Genomic DNA, 18,285 nt, shown 5'->3' on the forward strand with positions numbered 1-18,285 from the left:
TTATTCTGTTGTATTCTGTTGTATTCTCTTTTATTCTGTTGTATTCTGTTGTATTCTCTTTTATTCTGTTGTATTCTGTTGTATTCTCTTTTATTCTGTTGTATTCTCTTTTATTCTGTTGTATTCTCTTTTATTCTGTTGTATTCTGTTGTATTCTCTTTTATTCTGTTGTATTCTGTTGTATTCTCTTTTATTCTGTTGTATTCTGTGTATTCTCTTTTATTCTGTTGTATTCTTTTGTATTCTCTTTTATTCTGTTGTATTCTGTTGTATTCTCTTTTATTCTGTTGTATTCTGTTGTATTCTCTTTTATTCTGTTGTATTCTGTTGTATTATATTTTATTCTTTTGTATTCTGTTGTATTCTCTTTTATTCTGTTGTATTCTGTTGTATTCTCTTTTATTCTGTTGTATTCTGTTGTATTCTCTTTTATTCTGTTGTATTCTGTTGTATTCTCTTTTATTCTGTTGTATTCTGTTGTATTCTCTTTTATTCATTTGTATTCTCTTTTATTCTGTTGTATTCTGTTGTATTCTCTTTTATTCTTTTGTAGTCTGTTGTATTCTGTTTTATTCTGTTGTATTCTGTTGTATTCTCTTTTATTCTGTTGTATTCTGTTGTATTCTCTTTTATTCTGTTGTATTCTGTTGTATTCTTTTATTCTATTTGTATTCTGTTGTATTCTCTTTTATTCTGTTGTATTCTCTTTTATTCTGTTGTATTCTTTTGTATTCTGTTGTATTCTCTTTTATTCTGTTGTATTCTGTTGTATTCTCTTTTATTCTGTTGTATTCTCTTTTATTCTGTTGTATTCTCTTTTATTCTGTTGTATTCTGTTGTATTCTCTTTTATTCTGTTGTATTCTGTTGTATTCTCTTTTATTCTGTTGTATTCTGTTGTATTCTCTTTTATTCTGTTGTATTCTGTTGTATTCTCTTTTATTCTGTTGTATTCTGTTGTATTCTCTTTTATTCTGTTTATTCTGTTGTATTATCTTTTATTCTGTTGTATTCTGTTGTATTCTCTTTTATTCTATTTGTATTCTGTTGTATTCTCTTTTATTCTATTTGTATTCTGTTGTATTCTCTTTTATTCTATTTGTATTCTGTTGTATTCTCTTTTATTCTGTTGTATTCTGTTGTATTCTCTTTTATTCTGTTGTATTCTGTTGTATTCTCTTTTATTCTGTTGTATTCTCTTTTATTCTGTTGTATTCTGTTGTATTCTCTTTTATTCTGTTGTATTCTATTTGTATTCTGTTGTATTCTTTTATTCTTTTGTGTTCTCTTTTATTCTGTTGTATTCTGTTGTATTCTCTTTTATTCTGTTGTATTCTCTTTTATTCTGTTGTATTCTGTTGTATTCTCTTTTATTCTGTTGTATTCTCTTTTATTCTGTTGTATTCTGTTGTATTCTGTTTTATTATTTTGTATTCTGTTGTATTTTGTTTTATTCGGTTGTCTTCTGGTGTTTTCTCTTTTATTCGGTTGTATTCTGTTGTATTCTCTTTTATTCTGTTGTATTCTGTTGTATTCTGTTATTCTCTTTTGTATTCTGTTGTATTCTCTTTTATTCTGTTGTATTCTGTTGGATTCTCTTTTATTCTGTTGTATTCTGTTGTATTCTCTTTTATTCTATTTGTATTCTGTTGTATTCTCTTTTATTCTGTTGTATTCTGTTGTATTCTCTTTTATTCTGTTGTATTCTGTTGTATTCTCTTTTATTCTGTTGTATTCTCTTTTATTCTATTTGTATTCTGTTGTATTCTCTTTTATTCTGTTGTATTCTGTTGTATTCTCTTTTATTCTATTTGTATTCTGTTGTGTTCTCTTTTATTCTGTTGTATTCTCTTTTATTCTGTTGTATTCTGTTGTATTCTCTTTTATTCTGTTGTATTCTCTTTTATTCTGTTGTATTCTGTTGTATTCTCTTTTATTCTATTTGTATTCTATTTGTATTCTGTTGTATTCTCTTTTATTCTGTTGTATTCTGTTGTATTCTCTTTTATTCTGTTGTATTCTGTTGTATTCTCTTTTATTCTGTTGTATTCTGTTGTATTCTCTTTTATTCTGTTGTATTCTGTTGTATTCTCTTTTATTCTGTTGTATTCTCTTTTATTCTGTTGTATTCTCTTTTATTCTGTTGTATTCTGTTGTATTCTCTTTTATTCTGTTGTATTCTCTCTTTTATTCTGTTGTATTCTCTTTTATTCTGTTGTATTCTGTTGTATTCTCTTTTATTCTGTTGTATTCTGTTGTATTCTCTTTTATTCTGTTGTATTCTATTTGTATTCTCTTTTATTCTGTTGTATTCTCTTTTATTCTATTTGTATTCTGTTGTATTCTCTTTTATTCTGTTGTATTCTGTTGTATTCTCTTTTATTCTGTTGTATTCTCTTTTATTCTATTTGTATTCTGTTGTATTCTCTTTTATTCTGTTGTATTCTGTTGTATTCTCTTTTATTCTGTTGTATTCTGTTGTATTCTCTTTTATTCTATTTGTATTCTGTTGTATTCTGTTGTATTCTCTTTTATTCTATTTGTATTCTGTTGTATTCTCTTTTATTCTGTTGTATTCTGTTGTATTCTGTTGTATTATCTTTTGTATTCTGTTGTATTCTCTTTTATTCTGTTGTATTCTGTTGTATTCTCTTTTATTCTGTTGTATTCTGTTGTATTCTCTTTTATTCTGTTGTATTCTGTTGTATTATCTTTTATTCTGTTGTATTCTGTTGTATTCTCTTTTATTCTGTTGTATTCTGTTGTATTCTCTTTTATTCTGTTGTATTCTCTTTTATTCTGTTGTATTCTGTTGTATTATCTTTTATTCTGTTGTATTCTGTTGTATTCTCTTTTATTCTGTTGTATTCTCTTTTATTCTGTTGTATTCTCTTTAATTCTGTTTTATTCTGTTGTATTCTCTTTTATTCTGTTTTATTCTTTTGTATTCTGTTGTATTCTCTTTTATTCTGTTGTATTCTGTTGTATTCTCTTTTATTCTGTTGTATTCTGTTGTATTCTCTTTTATTCTATTTTATTCTGTTGTATTCTGTTGTATTATCTTTTATTCTGTTGTATTCTGTTGTATTCTCTTTTATTCTGTTGTATTATATTTTATTATTTTTTATTCTGTTGTATTCTGTTGTATTCTGTTGTATTCTCTTTTATTCTGTTGTATTCTGTTGTATTCTCTTTTATTCTTTTTTATTCTGTTGTATTATCTTTTATTCTGTTGTATTCTGTTGTATTCTCTTTTATTCTGTTGTATTCTCTTTTATTCTGTTGTATTCTGTTGTATTATCTTTTATTCTGTTGTATTCTCTTGTATTCTCTTTTATTTTGTTGTATTCTCTTTTATTCTGTTGTATTCTGTTGTATTCTCTTTTATTCTGTTGTATTCTGTTGTATTATCTTTTATTCTGTTGTATTCTGTTGTATTCTCTTTTATTCTGTTGTATTCTCTTTTATTCTGTTGTATTCTCTTTTATTCTGTTGTATTCTGTTGTATTCTCTTTTATTATTTTGTATTATCTTTTATTCTGTTGTATTATGTTGTAAACTGTTTTATTCTGTTTTATTCACTTTTATTCTGTTTGTATTCTCTTTTATTCTGTTGTATTCTGTTGTATTATCTTTTATTCTGTTGTATTCTCTTTTATTCTGTTGTATTCTATTTGTATTCTGTTTGATTCTGTTGTATTCTGTTGTATTCTCTTTTATTCTGTTGTATTATCTTTTATTCTGTTGTATTCTGTTGTATTCTCTTTTATTCTGTTGTATTCTATTGTATTCTCTTTTATTCTGTTGTATTCTGTTGTATTCTCTTTTATTCTGTTGTATTCTCTTTTATTCTGTTGTATTCTGTTGTATTCTCTTTTATTCTGTTGTATTCTGTTGTATTCTCTTTTATTCTGTTGTATTCTCTTTTATTCTGTTGTATTCTGTTGTATTCTCTTTTATTCATTTGTATTCTGTTGTATTCTCTTTTATTCTGTTGTATTCTGTTGTATTCTCTTTTATTCTGTTGTATTCTGTTGTATTCTATTTGTATTCTCTTTTATTCTGTTGTATTCTGTTGTATTCTCTTTTATTCTATTTGTATTCTGTTGTATTCTCTTTTATTCTGTTGTATTCTCTTTTATTCTATTTGTATTCTGTTGCATTCTCTTTTATTCTGTTGTATTCTGTTGTATTCTCTTTTATTCTGTTGTATTCTGTTGTATTCTCTTTTATTCTATTTGTATTCTGTTGTATTCTCTTTTATTCTGTTGTATTCTATTTGTATTCTCTTTTATTCTGTTGTATTCTGTTGTATTCTCTTTTATTCTGTTGTATTCTGTTGTATTCTCTTTTATTCTGTTGTATTCTCTTTTATTCTGTTGTATTCTGTTGTATTCTCTTTTATTCTGTTGTATTCTGTTGTATTCTCTTTTATTCTGTTGTATTCTCTTTTATTCTATTGTATTCTCTTTTATTCTGTTGTATTCTGTTGTATTCTCTTTTATTCTGTTGTATTCTCTTTGTATTCTGTTGTATTCTGTTGTATTCTGTTTATTCTGTTGTATTCTCTTTTATTCTGTTGTATTCTGTTGTATTCTCTTTTATTCTGTTGTATTCTTTTGTATTCTCTTTTATTCTGTTGTATTCTGTTGTATTCTCTTTTATTCTGTTGTATTCTGTTGTATTCTCTTTTATTCTGTTGTATTCTCTTTTATTCTGTTGTATTCTCTTTTATTCTGTTGTATTCTCTTTTATTCTGTTGTATTCTGTTGTATTCTCTTTTATTCTGTTGTATTCTGTTGTATTCTCTTTTATTCTGTTGTATTCTCTTTTATTCTATTTGTATTCTCTTTTATTCTATTTGTATTCTGTTGTATTCTCTTTTATTCTATTTGTATTCTGTTGTATTCTGTTGTATTCTCTTTTATTCTGTTGTATTCTGTTGTATTCTCTTTTATTCTGTTGTATTCTGTTGTATTCTCTTTTATTCTGTTGTATTCTCTGTTATTCTGTTGTATTCTCTTTTATTCTGTTGTATTCTGTTGTATTCTCTTTTATTCTGTTGTATTCTGTTGTATTCTCTTTTATTCTGTTGTATTCTGTTGTATTCTGTTGTATTCTCTTTTATTCTGTTGTATTCTGTTGTATTCTCTTTTATTCTGTTGTATTCTTTTGTATTCTCTTTTATTCTGTTGTATTCTGTTGTATTCTCTTTTATTCTGTTTTATTCTGTTGTATTCTCTTTTATTCTGTTGTATTCTGTTGTATTCTGTTGTATTCTCTTTTATTCTGTTGTATTCTCTTTTATTCTGTTGTATTCTGTTGTATTCTCTTTTATTCTGTTGTATTCTGTTGTATTCTCTTTTATTCTATTGTATTCTGTTGTATTCTGTTGTATTCTCTTTTATTCTGTTGTATTCTCTTTTATTCTGTTGTATTCTGTTGTATTCTCTTTTATTCTGTTGTATTCTGTTGTATTCTCTTTTATTCTGTTGTATTCTGTTGTATTCTCTTTTATTCTGTTGTATTCTCTTTTATTCTGTTGTATTCTGTTGTATTCTCTTTTATTCTGTTGTATTCTCTTTTATTCTGTTGTATTCTGTTGTATTCTCTTTTATTCTGTTGTATTCTGTTGTATTCTGTTGTATTCTGTTGTATTCTGTTGTATTCTCTTTTATTCTGTTGTATTCTCTTTTATTCTATTTGTATTCTCTTTGTATTCTGTTTTATTCTGTTGTATTCTCTTTTATTCTGTTGTATTCTGTTGTATTCTCTTTTATTCTGTTGCATTCTGTTGTATTCTCTTTTATTCTATTTGTATTCTGTTGTATTCTGTTGTATTCTCTCTTTTATTCTGTTGTATTCTGTTGTATTCTCTTTTATTCTGTTGTATTCTGTTGTATTCTCTTTTATTCTATTTGTATTCTATTTGTATTCTCTTTTATTCTGTTGTATTCTCTTTTATTCTGTTGTATTCTCTTTTATTCTTTTGTATTCTGTTGTATTCTCTTTTATTCTGTTGTATTCTCTTTTATTCTTTTGTATTCTCTATTATTCTGTTGTATTATGTTGTATTCTCTTTTATTCTATTTGTATTCTGTTGTATTCTCTTTTATTCTGTTGTATTCTCTTTTATTCTGTTGTATTCTATTTGTATTCTCTTTTATTCTGTTGTATTCTGTTGTATTCTCTTTTATTCTATTTGTATTCTGTTGTATTCTCTTTTATTCTGTTGTATTCTGTTGTATTCTCTTTTATTCTGTTGTATTCTGTTGTATTCTCTTTTATTCTGTTGTATTCTCTTTTATTCTGTTGTATTCTGTTGTATTCTCTTTTATTCTGTTGTATTCTGTTGTATTCTCTTTTATTCTATTTGTATTCTCTTTTATTCTATTTGTATTCTGTTGTATTCTCTTTTATTCTGTTGTATTCTATTTGTATTCTGTTGTATTCTCTTTTATTCTGTTGTATTCTGTTGTATTCTCTTTTATTCTGTTGTATTCTGTTGTATTCTCTTTTATTCTGTTGTATTATGTTGTATTCTCTTTTATTCTGTTGTATTCTGTTGTATTCTCTTTTATTCATTTGTATTCTGTTGTATTATCTTTTATTCTGTTGTATTCTCTTTTATTCTGTTGTATTCTGTTGTATTCTCTTTTATTCTGTTGTATTCTGTTGTACTCTGTTGTATTCTCTTTTATTCTGTTGTATTCTGTTGTATTCTCTTTTATTCTTTTGTATTCTGTTGTATTCTCTTTTATTCTGTTGTATTCTGTTGTATTCTGTTGTATTCTCTTTTATTCTATTTGTATTCTGTTGTATTCTCTTTTATTCTGTTGTATTCTGTTGTATTCTCTTTTATTCTATTTGTATTCTGCTGTATTCTCTTTTATTCTGTTGTATTCTGTTGTATTCTCTTTTATTCTGTTGTATTCTGTTGTATTCTCTTTTATTCTGTTGTATTCTCTTTTATTCTGTTGTATTCTGTTGTATTCTCTTTTATTCTATTTGTATTCTCTTTTATTCTGTTGTATTCTCTTTTATTCTGTTGTATTCTCTTTTATTCTGTTGTATTCTGTTGTATTCTCTTTTATTCTGTTTTATTCTGTTGTATTCTGTTGTATTCTCTTTTATTCTGTTGTATTCTGTTGTATTCTCTTTTATTCTCTTTTATTCTGTTGTATTCTCTTTTATTCTGTTGTATTCTGTTTTATTCTGTTGTATTCTCTTTTATTCTGTTGTATTCTCTTTTATTCTCTTGTATTCTGTTGTATTCTGTTGTATTCTCTTTTATTCTGTTGTATTCTCTTTTATTCTGTTTTATTCTTTTGTATTATATTTTATTCTGTTTTATTCTGTTTTATTCTGTTGTATTCTGTTGTATTCTCTTTTATTCTGTTGTATTCTGTTGTATTCTCTTTTATTCTGTTGTATTCTGTTGTATTCTCTTTTATTCTATTTGTATTCTGTTGTATTCTCTTTTATTCTGTTGTATTCTGTTGTATTCTCTTTTATTCTGTTGTATTCTGTTGTATTCTCTTTTATTCTGTTGTATTCTGTTGTATTCTCTTTTATTCTGTTGTATTCTGTTGTATTCTCTATTATTCTGTTGTATTCTGTTGTATTCTCGTTTATTCTGTTGTATTCTCTTTTATTCTGTTGTATTCTGTTGTATTATCTTTTATTCTGTTGTATTCTCTTTTATTCTGTTGTATTCTGTTGTATTCTCTTTTATTCTGTTGTATTCTGTTGTATTATCTTTTATTCTATTTGTATTCTATTTGTATTCTCTTTTATTCTGTTGTATTCTGTTGTATTCTCTTTTATTCTGTTGTATTCTCTTTTATTCTGTTGTATTCTGTTGTATTCTCTTTTATTCTGTTGTATTCTGTTGTATTCTCTTTTATTCTGTTGTATTCTGTTGTATTCTGTTGTATTCTCTTTTATTCTGTTGTATTCTGTTGTATTCTCTTTTATTCTGTTGTATTCTGTTGTATTATCTTTTATTCTGTTGTATTCTGTTGTATTCTCTTTTATTCTGTTGTATTCTGTTGTATTCTCTTTTATTCTTTTGTATTCTGTTGTATTCTCTTTTATTCTGTTGTATTCTGTTGTATTCTCTTTTATTCTGTTGTATTCTGTTGTATTATCTTTTATTCTGTTGTATTCTGTTGTATTCTCTTTTTCTGTTGTATTCTGTTGTATTCTCTTTTATTCTGTTGTATTCTGTTGTATTCTCTTTTATTCTGTTGTATTCTTTTGTATTCTCTTTTATTCTGTTGTATTCTCTTTTATTCTGTTGTATTCTGTTGTATTCTCTTTTATTCTGTTGTATTCTGTTGTATTCTTTTATTCTGTTGTATTCTGTTGTATTCTCTTTTATTCTATTTGTATTCTGTTGTATTCTCTTTTATTCTGTTGTATTCTGTTGTATTCTCTTTTATTCTGTTGTATTCTCTTTTATTCTATTTGTATTCTGTTGTATTCTCTTTTATTCTGTTGTATTCTCTTTTATTCTATTTGTATTCTATTTGTATTCTGTTGTATTCTCTTTTATTCTGTTGTATTCTGTTGTATTCTCTTTTATTCTGTTGTATTCTGTTGTATTCTCTTTTATTCTGTTGTATTCTGTTGTATTCTCTTTTATTCTGTTGTATTCTGTTGTATTCTCTTTTATTCTGTTGTATTCTCTTTTATTCTGTTGTATTCTGTTGTATTCTCTTTTATTCTGTTGTATTCTGTTGTATTCTCTTTTATTCTATTTGTATTCTGGTGTATGCTCTTTTATTCTGTTTTATTCGGTTGTATTCTCTTTTATTCTGTTGTATTCTGTTGTATTCTCTTTTATTCTGTTGTATTCTCTTTTATTCTGTTGTATTCTGTTGTATTCTCTTTTATTCTGTTGTATTCTGTTGTATTCTCTTTTATTCTATTGTATTCTGTTGTATTCTCTTTTATTCTGTTGTATTCTCTTTTATTCTGTTGTATTCTGTTGTATTCTCTTTTATTCTGTTGTATTCTCTTTTATTCTGTTGTATTCTGTTGTATTCTCTTTTATTCTGTTGTATTCTATTTTATTCTTTTGTATTCTATTTTATTATGTTGTATTCTGTTTTATTCTCTTTTATTATGTTTTATTCTGTTTTATTCTCTTTTATTATGTTGTATTCTGTTTTATTCTGTTTTATTCTATTTGTATTCTATTTGTATTCTCTTTTATTCTATTTGTATTCTCTTTTATTCTGTTGTATTCTCTTTTATTCTGTTGTATTCTATTTGTATTCTCTTTTATTCTATTTGTATTCTCTTTTATTCTGTTGTATTCTCTTTTATTCTGTTGTATTCTATTTGTATTCTCTTTTATTCTTTTGTTTTCTGTTGTATTCTCTTTTATTCTGTTGTATTCTGTTGTATTCTCTTTTATTCTGTTGTATTCTCTTTTATTCTGTTGTATTCTGTTGTATTCTCTTTTATTCTGTTGTATTCTGTTGTATTCTCTTTTATTCTGTTGTATTCTCTTTTATTCTGTTGTATTCTGTTGTATTCTCTTTTATTCTATTTTATTCTGTTGTATTCTCTTTTATTCTGTTGTATTCTGTTGTATTATCTTTTATTCTATTTGTATTCTGTTGTATTCTCTTTTATTCTGTTGTATTCTGTTGTATTCTTTTATTCTGTTGTTTTGTTTTGTATTCTGTTGTATTCTCTTTTATTCTGTTGTATTCTCTTTTATTCTGTTGTATTCTGTTGTATTCTCTTTTATTCTGTTGTATTCTGTTGTATTCTCTTTTATTCTGTTGTATTCTGTTGTATTCTCTTTTATTCTGTTGTATTCTGTTGTATTCTCTTTTATTCTATTTGTATTCTATTTGTATTCTCTTTTATTCTATTTGTATTCTGTTGTATTCTCTTTTATTCTGTTGTATTCTGTTGTATTCTCTTTTATTCTGTTGTATTCTCTTTTATTCTATTTGTATTCTGTTGTATTCTCTTTTATTCTGTTGTATTCTGTTGTATTCTCTTTTATTCTATTTGTATTCTCTTTTATTCTGTTGTATTCTCTTTTATTCTATTTGTATTCTATTTGTATTCTCTTTTATTCTGTTGTATTCTTTTGTATTCTGTTGTATTCTCTTTTATTCTGTTGTATTCTGTTGTATTCTCTTTTATTCTGTTGTATTCTGTTGTATTCTCTTTTATTCTATTTGTATTCTGTTGTATTCTATTTGTATTCTCTTTTATTCTGTTGTATTCTGTTGTATTCTCTTTTATTCTGTTGTATTCTATTTGTATTCTCTTTTATTCTGTTGTATTCTGTTGTATTCTATTTGTATTCTGTTGTATTCTCTTTTATTCTGTTGTATTCTGTTGTATTCTCTTTTATTCTGTTGTATTCTGTTGTATTCTCTTTTATTCTGTTGTATTCTGTTGTATTCTTTTATTCTGTTGTATTCTGTTGTATTCTCTTTTATTCTGTTGTATTCTGTTGTATTCTCTTTTATTCTATTCTATTTGTATTATCTTTTATTCTATTTGTATTCTGTTGTATTCTCTTTTATTCTGTTGTATTCTGTTGTATTCTCTTTTATTCTGTTGTATTCTGTTGTATTCTCTTTTATTCTGTTGTATTCTATTGTATTCTCTTTTATTCGGTTGTATTCTCTTTTATTCTGTTGTATTCTCTTTTATTCTATTTGTATTCTGTTGTATTCTCTTTTATTCTGTTGTATTCTCTTTTATTCTATTTGTATTCTCTTTTATTCTGTTGTATTCTGTTGTATTCTCTTTTATTCTGTTGTATTCTGTTGTATTCTCTTTTATTCTGTTGTATTCTGTTGTATTCTCTTTTATTCTGTTGTATTCTCTTTTATTCTGTTGTATTCGTTTGTATTCTCTTTTATTCTGTTGTATTCTGTTGTATTCTCTTTTATTCTGTTATATTATCTTTTATTATGTTGTATTCTGTTGTATTCTCTTTTATTCTATTTGTATTCTGTTGTATTCTCTTTTATTCTGTTGTATTCTATTTGTATTCTCTTTTATTCTGTTGTATTCTGTTGTATTCTCTTTTATTCTGTTGTATTCTGTTGTATTCTCTTTTATTCTGTTGTATTCTGTTGTATTCTCTTTTATTCTGTTGTATTCTGTTGTATTCTCTTTTATTCTGTTGTATTCTATTTGTATTCTCTTTTATTCTGTTGTATTCTGTTGTAGTCTCTTTTATTCTGGTGTATTCTGTTTTATTCTTTTGTATTCTCTTTTATTCTGTTGTATTCTGTTGTATTCTCTTTTATTCTGTTGTATTCTCTTTTATTCTGTTGTATTCTCTTTTATTCTGTTGTATTCTATTTGTATTCTCTTTTATTCTGTTGTATTCTGTTGTATTCTCTTTTATTCTATTTGTATTCTGTGTTATTATCTTTTATTCTGTTGTATTCTGTTGTATTCTCTTTTATTCTGTTGTATTCTGTTGTATTCTCTTTTATTCTTTTGTATTCTGTTGTATTCTCTTTTATTCTGTTGTATTCTGTTGTATTCTCTTTTATTCTGTTGTATTCTCTTTTATTCTGTTGTATTCTGTTGTATTCTCTTTTATTCTGTTGTATTCTGTTGTATTCTCTTTTATTCTGTTGTATTATATTTTATTCTGTTTTATTCTCTTTTATTCTGTTGTATTCTGTTGTATTCTCTTTTATTCTTTTGTATTCTGTTTTATTCTGTTGTATTCTCTTTTATTCTGTTGTATTCTGTTGTATTCTCTTTTATTCTGTTGTATTCTGTTGTAGTCTCTTTTATTCTGTTGTATTCTGTTGTATTCTCTTTTATTCTGTTGTATTCTGTTGTATTCTCTTTTATTCTGTTGTATTCTGTTGTATTCTCTTTTATTCTGTTGTATTCTCTTTTATTCTGTTGTATTCTGTTGTATTCTCTTTTATTCTGTTGTATTCTCTTTTATTCTGTTGTATTCTGTTGTATTCTCTTTTATTCATTTGTATTCGGTTGTATTCTCTTTTATTCTGTTGTATTCTGTTGTATTCTCTTTTATTCTGTTGTATTCTGTTGTATTCTCTTTTATTCTGTTGTATTCTGTTGTATTCTCTTTTATTCTGTTGTATTCTCTTTTATTCTGTTGTATTCTATTTTATTCTCTTTTATTCTGTTGTATTCTGTTGTATTCTCTTTTATTCTATTTGTATTCTGTTGTATTCTCTTTTATTCTGTTGTGTTCTGTAGTATTCTCTTTTAATCTGTTGTATTCTGTTGTATTATCTTTTATTCTGTTGTATTCTGTTGTATTCTCTTTTATTCTGTTGTATTCTATTTGTATTCTCTTTTATTCTGTTGTATTCTGTTGTATTCTCTTTTATTCTATTTGTATTCTGTTGTATTCTCTTTTATTCTGTTGTATTCTGTTGTATTCTCTTTTATTCTGTTGTATTCTGTTGTATTCTCTTTTATTCTGTTGTATTCTGTTGTATTCTATTTTATTCTGTTGTATTCTGTTTTATTATATTTTATTCTCTTTTATTCTGTTGTATTCTGTTGTATTCTCTTTTATTCTGTTGTATTCTGTTGTATTCTCTATTTGTATTCTCTTTTATTCTGTAGTATTCTGTTGACTTCTCGTTTATTCTGTTGTATTCTGTTGTATTCTCTTTTATTCTGTTGTATTCTGTTGTATTCTCTTTTATTCTGTTGTATTATTTTGTATTCTCTTTTATTCTGTTGTATTCTCTTTTATTCTGTTGTATTCTCTTTTATTCTGTTGTATTCTCTTTTATTCTGTTGTATTCTGTTGTATTCTCTTTTATTCTTTTGTATTCTGTTGTATTCTCTTTTATTCTGTTGTATTCTGTTGTATTCTCTTTTATTCTGTTGTATTCTGTTGTATTCTCTTTTATTCTGTTGTATTCTGTTGTATTCTCTTTTATTCTGTTGTATTCTGTTGTATTCTCTTTTATTCTGTTGTATTCTGTTGTATTCTTTTATTCTGTTGTATTCTATTTGTATTCTCTTTTATTCTGTTGTATTCTGTTGTATTCTCTTTTATTCTGTTGTATTCTGTTGAATTCTCTTTTATTCTGTTGTATTCTGTTGTATTCTCTTTTATTCTGTTGTATTCTCTTTTATTCTGTTGTATTCTGTTGTATTCTCTTTTATTCTGTTGTATTCTGTTGTATTCTGTTGTATTCTCTTTTATTCTGTTGTATTCTGTTGTATTCTCTTTTATTCTGTTGTATTCTGTTGTATTCTCTTTTATTCTGTTGTATTCTGTTGTATTCTCTTTTATTCTGTTGTATTCTCTTTTATTCTGTTGTATTCTGTTGTATTCTCTTTTATTCTGTTTTATTATGTTGTATTCTCTTTTATTCTGTTGTATTCTGTTGTATTCTCTTTTATTCTGTTGTATTCTCTTTTATTCTGTTGTATTCTGTTGTATTCTCTTTTATTCTGTTGTATTCTCTTTTATTCTGTTGTATTCTGTTGTATTCTCTTTTATTATTTTTTATTCTGTTGTATTCTCTTTTATTCTGTTGTATTCTGTTTTATTCTGTTGTATTCTCTTTTATTCTGTTGTATTCTGTTGTATTCTCTTTTATTCTGTTGTATTCTGTTGTATTCTCTTTTATTCTGTTGTATTCTGTTGTATTCTCTTTTATTCTGTTGTATTCTCTTTTATTCTGTTGTATTCTCTTTTATTCTGTTGTATTCTGTTGTATTCTCTTTTATTCTGTTGTATTCTCTTTTATTCTGTTGTATTCTCTTTTATTCTTTTGTATTCTGTTGTATTCTCTTTTATTCTGTTGTATTCTGTTGTATTCTCTTTTATTCTGTTGTATTCTCTTTTATTCTGTTGTATTCTCTTTTATTCTATTTGTATTCTGTTGTATTCTCTTTTATTCTGTTGTATTCTGTTGTATTCTCTTTTATTCTATTTGTATTCTCTTTTATTCTGTTGTATTCTGTTTATTCTGTTGTATTCTCTTTTATTCTGTTGTATTCTGTTGTATTCTCTTTTATTCTGTTGTATTCTGTTGTATTCTCTTTTATTCTGTTGTATTCTGTTGTATTCTGTTGTATTCTCTTTTATTCTGTTGTATTCTTTTGTATTCTCTTTTATTCTGTTGTATTCTGTTGTATTCTCTTTTATTCTGTTGTATTCTGTTGTATTCTCTTTTATTCTGTTGTATTCTGTTGTATTCTCTTTTATTCTGTTGTATTCTGTTGTATTCTCTTTTATTCTGTTGTATTCTCTTTTATTCTGTTGTATTCTGTTGTATTCTCTTTTATTCTGTTGTATTCTGTTGTATTCTCTTTTATTCTATTTGTATTCTCTTTTATTCTGTTGTATTCTATTTGTATTCTATTTGTATTCTCTTTTATTCTGTTGTATTCTGTTGTATTCTCTTTTATTCTGTTGTATTCTCTTTTATTCTGTTGTATTCTGTTGTATTCTCTTTTATTCTGTTGTATTCTGTTGTATTCTCTTTTATTCTGTTGTATTCTGTTGTATTCTCTTTTATTCTGTTGTATTCTGTTGTATTCTCTTTTATTCTGTTGTATTCTCTTTTATTCTGTTGTATTCTGTTGTATTCTCTTTTATTCTGTTGTATTCATTTGTATTATCTTTTATTCTGTTGTATTCTGTTGTATTCTCTTTTATTCTTTTGTATTCTCTTTTATTCTGTTGTATTCTGTTGTATTCTCTTTTATTCTGTTGTATTCTGTTGTATTCTCTTTTATTCTGTTGTATTCTCTTTTATTCTGTTGTATTCTGTTGTATTCTCTTTTATTCTGTTTTATTCTGTTGTATTCTGTTGTATTCTCTTTTATTCTTTTGTATTCTGTTGTATTCTCTTTTATTCTGTTGTATTCTGTTGTATTCTATTGTATTATATTTTATTCTGTTGTATTCTGTTTTATTCTATTTGTATTCTGTTGTATTCTCTTTTATTCTGTTGTATTCTCTTTTATTCTGTTGTATTCTGTTGTATTCTCTTTTATTCTGTTGTATTCTGTTGTATTCTGTTGTATTCTCTTTTATTCTGTTGTATTCTGTTGTATTCTCTTTTATTCTGTTGTATTCTGTTGTATTATCTTTTATTCTGTTGTATTCTATTTTATTCTGTTGTATTATCTTTTATTCTGTTGTATTCTGTTGTATTATCTTTTATTCTGTTGTATTCTGTTGTATTATCTTTTATTCTGTTGTATTCTGTTGTATTATCTTTTATTCTGTTGTATTCTGTTGTATTCTCTTTTATTCTGTTGTATTCTGTTGTATTCTCTTTTATTCTGTTGTATTCTGTTGTATTCTCTTTTATTCTGTTGTATTCTCTTTTATTCTTTTGTATTCTGTTGTATTCTCTTTTATTCTGTTGTATTCTGTTGTATTATCTTTTATTCTGTTGTATTCTGTTGTATTATCTTTTATTCTGTTGTATTCTGTTGTATTATCTTTTATTCTGTTGTATTCTGTTGTATTCTCTTTTATTCTGTTGTATTCTGTTGTATTCTCTTTTATTCTGTTGTATTCTCTTTTATTCTGTTGTATTCTCTTTTATTCTGTTGTATTCTGTTGTATTCTGTTGTATTCTCTTTTATTCTGTTGTATTCTCTTTTATTCTGTTGTATTCTGTTGTATTCTGTTGTATTCTCTTTTATTCTGTTGTATTCTGTTGTATTCTCTTTTATTCTGTTGTATTCTGTTGTATTCTCTTTTATTCTGTTGTATTCTCTTTTATTCTGTTGTATTCTGTTGTATTATCTTTTATTCTGTTGTATTCTGTTGTATTCTCTTTTATTCTTTTGTATTCTCTTTTATTCTGTTGTATTCTGTTGTATTCTCTTTTATTCTGTTGTATTCTGTTGTATTCTCTTTTATTCTGTTGTATTCTGTTGTATTCTCTTTTATTCTGTTGTATTCTGTTGTATTCTCTTTTATTCTTTTGTATTCTGTTGTATTCTCTTTTATTCTGTTGTATTCTGTTGTATTCTCTTTTATTCTGTTGTATTCTGTTGTATTCTCTTTTATTCTGTTGTATTCTCTTTTATTCTGTTGTATTCTGTTGTATTCTCTTTTATTCTGTTGTATTCTCTTTTATTCTGTTGTATTCTGTTGTATTCTCTTTTATTCTGTTGTATTCTGTTGTATTCTCTTTTATTCTGTTGTATTCTCTTTTATTATTTTGTATTCTGTTGTATTCTCTTTTATTCTGTTGTATTCTGTTGTATTCTCTTTTATTCTGTTGTATTCTGTTGTATTCTGTTGTATTCTCTTTTATTCTGTTGTATTCTGTTGTATTCTGTTGTATTCTCTTTTATTCTGTTGTATTCTGTTGTATTCTGTTGTATTATCTTTTATTCTGTTGTATTCTGTTGTATTCTGTTGTATTATCTTTTATTCTGTTGTATTCTGTTGTATTCTCTTTTATTCTGTTGTATTCTGTTGTATTATCTTTTATTCTGTTGTATTCTGTTGTATTATCTTTTATTCTGTTGTATTCTGTTTTATTCTGTTGTATTCTGTTGTATTCTCTTTTATTCTGTTGTATTCTGTTGTATTCTCTTTTATTCTGTTGTATTCTGTTGTATTCTGTTGTATTCTCTTTTATTCTGTTGTATTCTGTTGTATTATCTTTTTTTCTGTTGTATTCTCTTTTATTCTGTTGTATTCTGTTGTATTATCTTTTATTCTGTTGTATTCTGTTGTATTCTCTTTTATTCTGTTGTATTCTGTTGTATTCTCTTTGTTTTTCTGTTGTTTTCTTATGTTTTCTGTTGTTTTTCTTTTGCTTTCTGTTGTTTTTCTGTTTTCTTTTGTTTTTATTCTGTTGTTTTTCTGTTATTTTCTGTTGTTTTCTGTTGTTTCTTTTTGTTTTGTTGTTTTCTTTTGCTTTCTGTTGTTTTTCTGTTATTTTTCTGTTGTTTTTCTGTTGTTTTCTAATCTTTTCTGTTGTTTTTCTGTTGTTTTCCATTATTTTCTGTTGTTTTTCTGTTGTTTTTCCATTATTTTCTGTTGTTTTTCTGTTGTTTTCTAATATTTTCTGTTGTTTTCTGTTGTTTCTGTTCTTTTCTTTTGTTTTCTGTTGTTTCCTGTTGTTTTCTTTTTGTTTCCTGTTGTTTTCTATTTGTTTCCTGTTGTTTTTCTATTTGTTTCCCATTGTTTTCTGTTGTTCTCTGTTGTTTCCTGTTGTTTTCTGTTCTATTCTATTTGTATTCTGTTGTATTTTAATGTATTCTGTTCTATTCCATTGTTTTTCTGTTGTTTCCTGTTGTTTCTTGTTGTTTTTCTGTTGTTTCCATTTTTCTGTTGTTTTCTGTTGTTTCCTGCTGTTTTCTGTTCTATTCTGTTGTATTCTGTTGTATTTTAATGTATTATGTTCTATTCCATTGTTTTTTTATTCTGTTGTATTCTATTTGTATTTTAATGTATTATATTCTATTCCGTTGTTTTTGTTGTATTCTGTTGTATTCTGTTGTATTTTAATGTATTATGTTCTATTCCGTTGTTTTTATTTGTATTCTGTTGTATTTTAATGTATTCTGTTGTCTATTCTGTTGTATTCAGTGGTGTATCAGAATTGGTGTACGTTTAGAAATAAGGGACGTTTATGCATTTTTTCATTGACTTGGAAAAAACACAAACGTTTGCTTATTATGGACGAACGGCTTCGAGTTGCCTCGTGCAATATCAGGTAATGTGGCCTAAATACTGACCACTGGGGGGCGTGGACTATTACAACATAATTTAGAGGTGTGCCGGCAGGTGTGTGAGGTGCCAGGTCAGGTGTGCCAGCGTTAGTTACCCCGTTAGGAGCGATTCTAACACCCGCGTCATCGGGGCCGCCGGACCTGAGCCCAGCCCGTACAGACAGTTTTCTTACGTTGTGTCACTAATTATCGTTTGCAGAGTCGCCACAACGCCCCACGCATTCACTGTCGATGGGGAAGGCTTTCCTACACTGGCGTTAGCGTAGATGATGTAATATTGCAGAAAACAAGCTCAAATGTTCTCGGCAGGCGGGCAGGGCGGGGCAGGGCAGTTTGACATTCACCTCGTAACAAAATTTTCGTCTTCACGGCTAAAATACATCTTTCCTGCACTGGTCTCATATATCCACGTGTGCACGGGCGTGGAAGGCTGACGTGGGTGTACGGGCGTGATCTTAAGTGTCTTCCTTTTTGAGAAAATAAGGATATATATTTTTCGTGGCGGGCTGGGACAGTAACCTACCCCGTAACATATTTTTTCTTTTTCACGGCTAAATAACATCTTTCCTGC

At 26.1% G+C, this 18,285-nt stretch overlaps 1 protein-coding gene across 1 annotated transcript in view; it reads left to right on the forward strand.

The window, feature by feature from the left end:
* LOC126991913 (uncharacterized) overlaps window positions 1-18,285 on the forward strand; it is a 125,127-nt gene that overhangs the window by 17,311 nt on the left and 89,531 nt on the right. The window lies entirely within an intron of this gene.

This window comes from Eriocheir sinensis, unplaced genomic scaffold (genome assembly GCF_024679095.1).
Source record: "Eriocheir sinensis breed Jianghai 21 unplaced genomic scaffold, ASM2467909v1 Scaffold361, whole genome shotgun sequence".
Classification (NCBI taxonomy): domain Eukaryota; kingdom Metazoa; phylum Arthropoda; class Malacostraca; order Decapoda; family Varunidae; genus Eriocheir; species Eriocheir sinensis.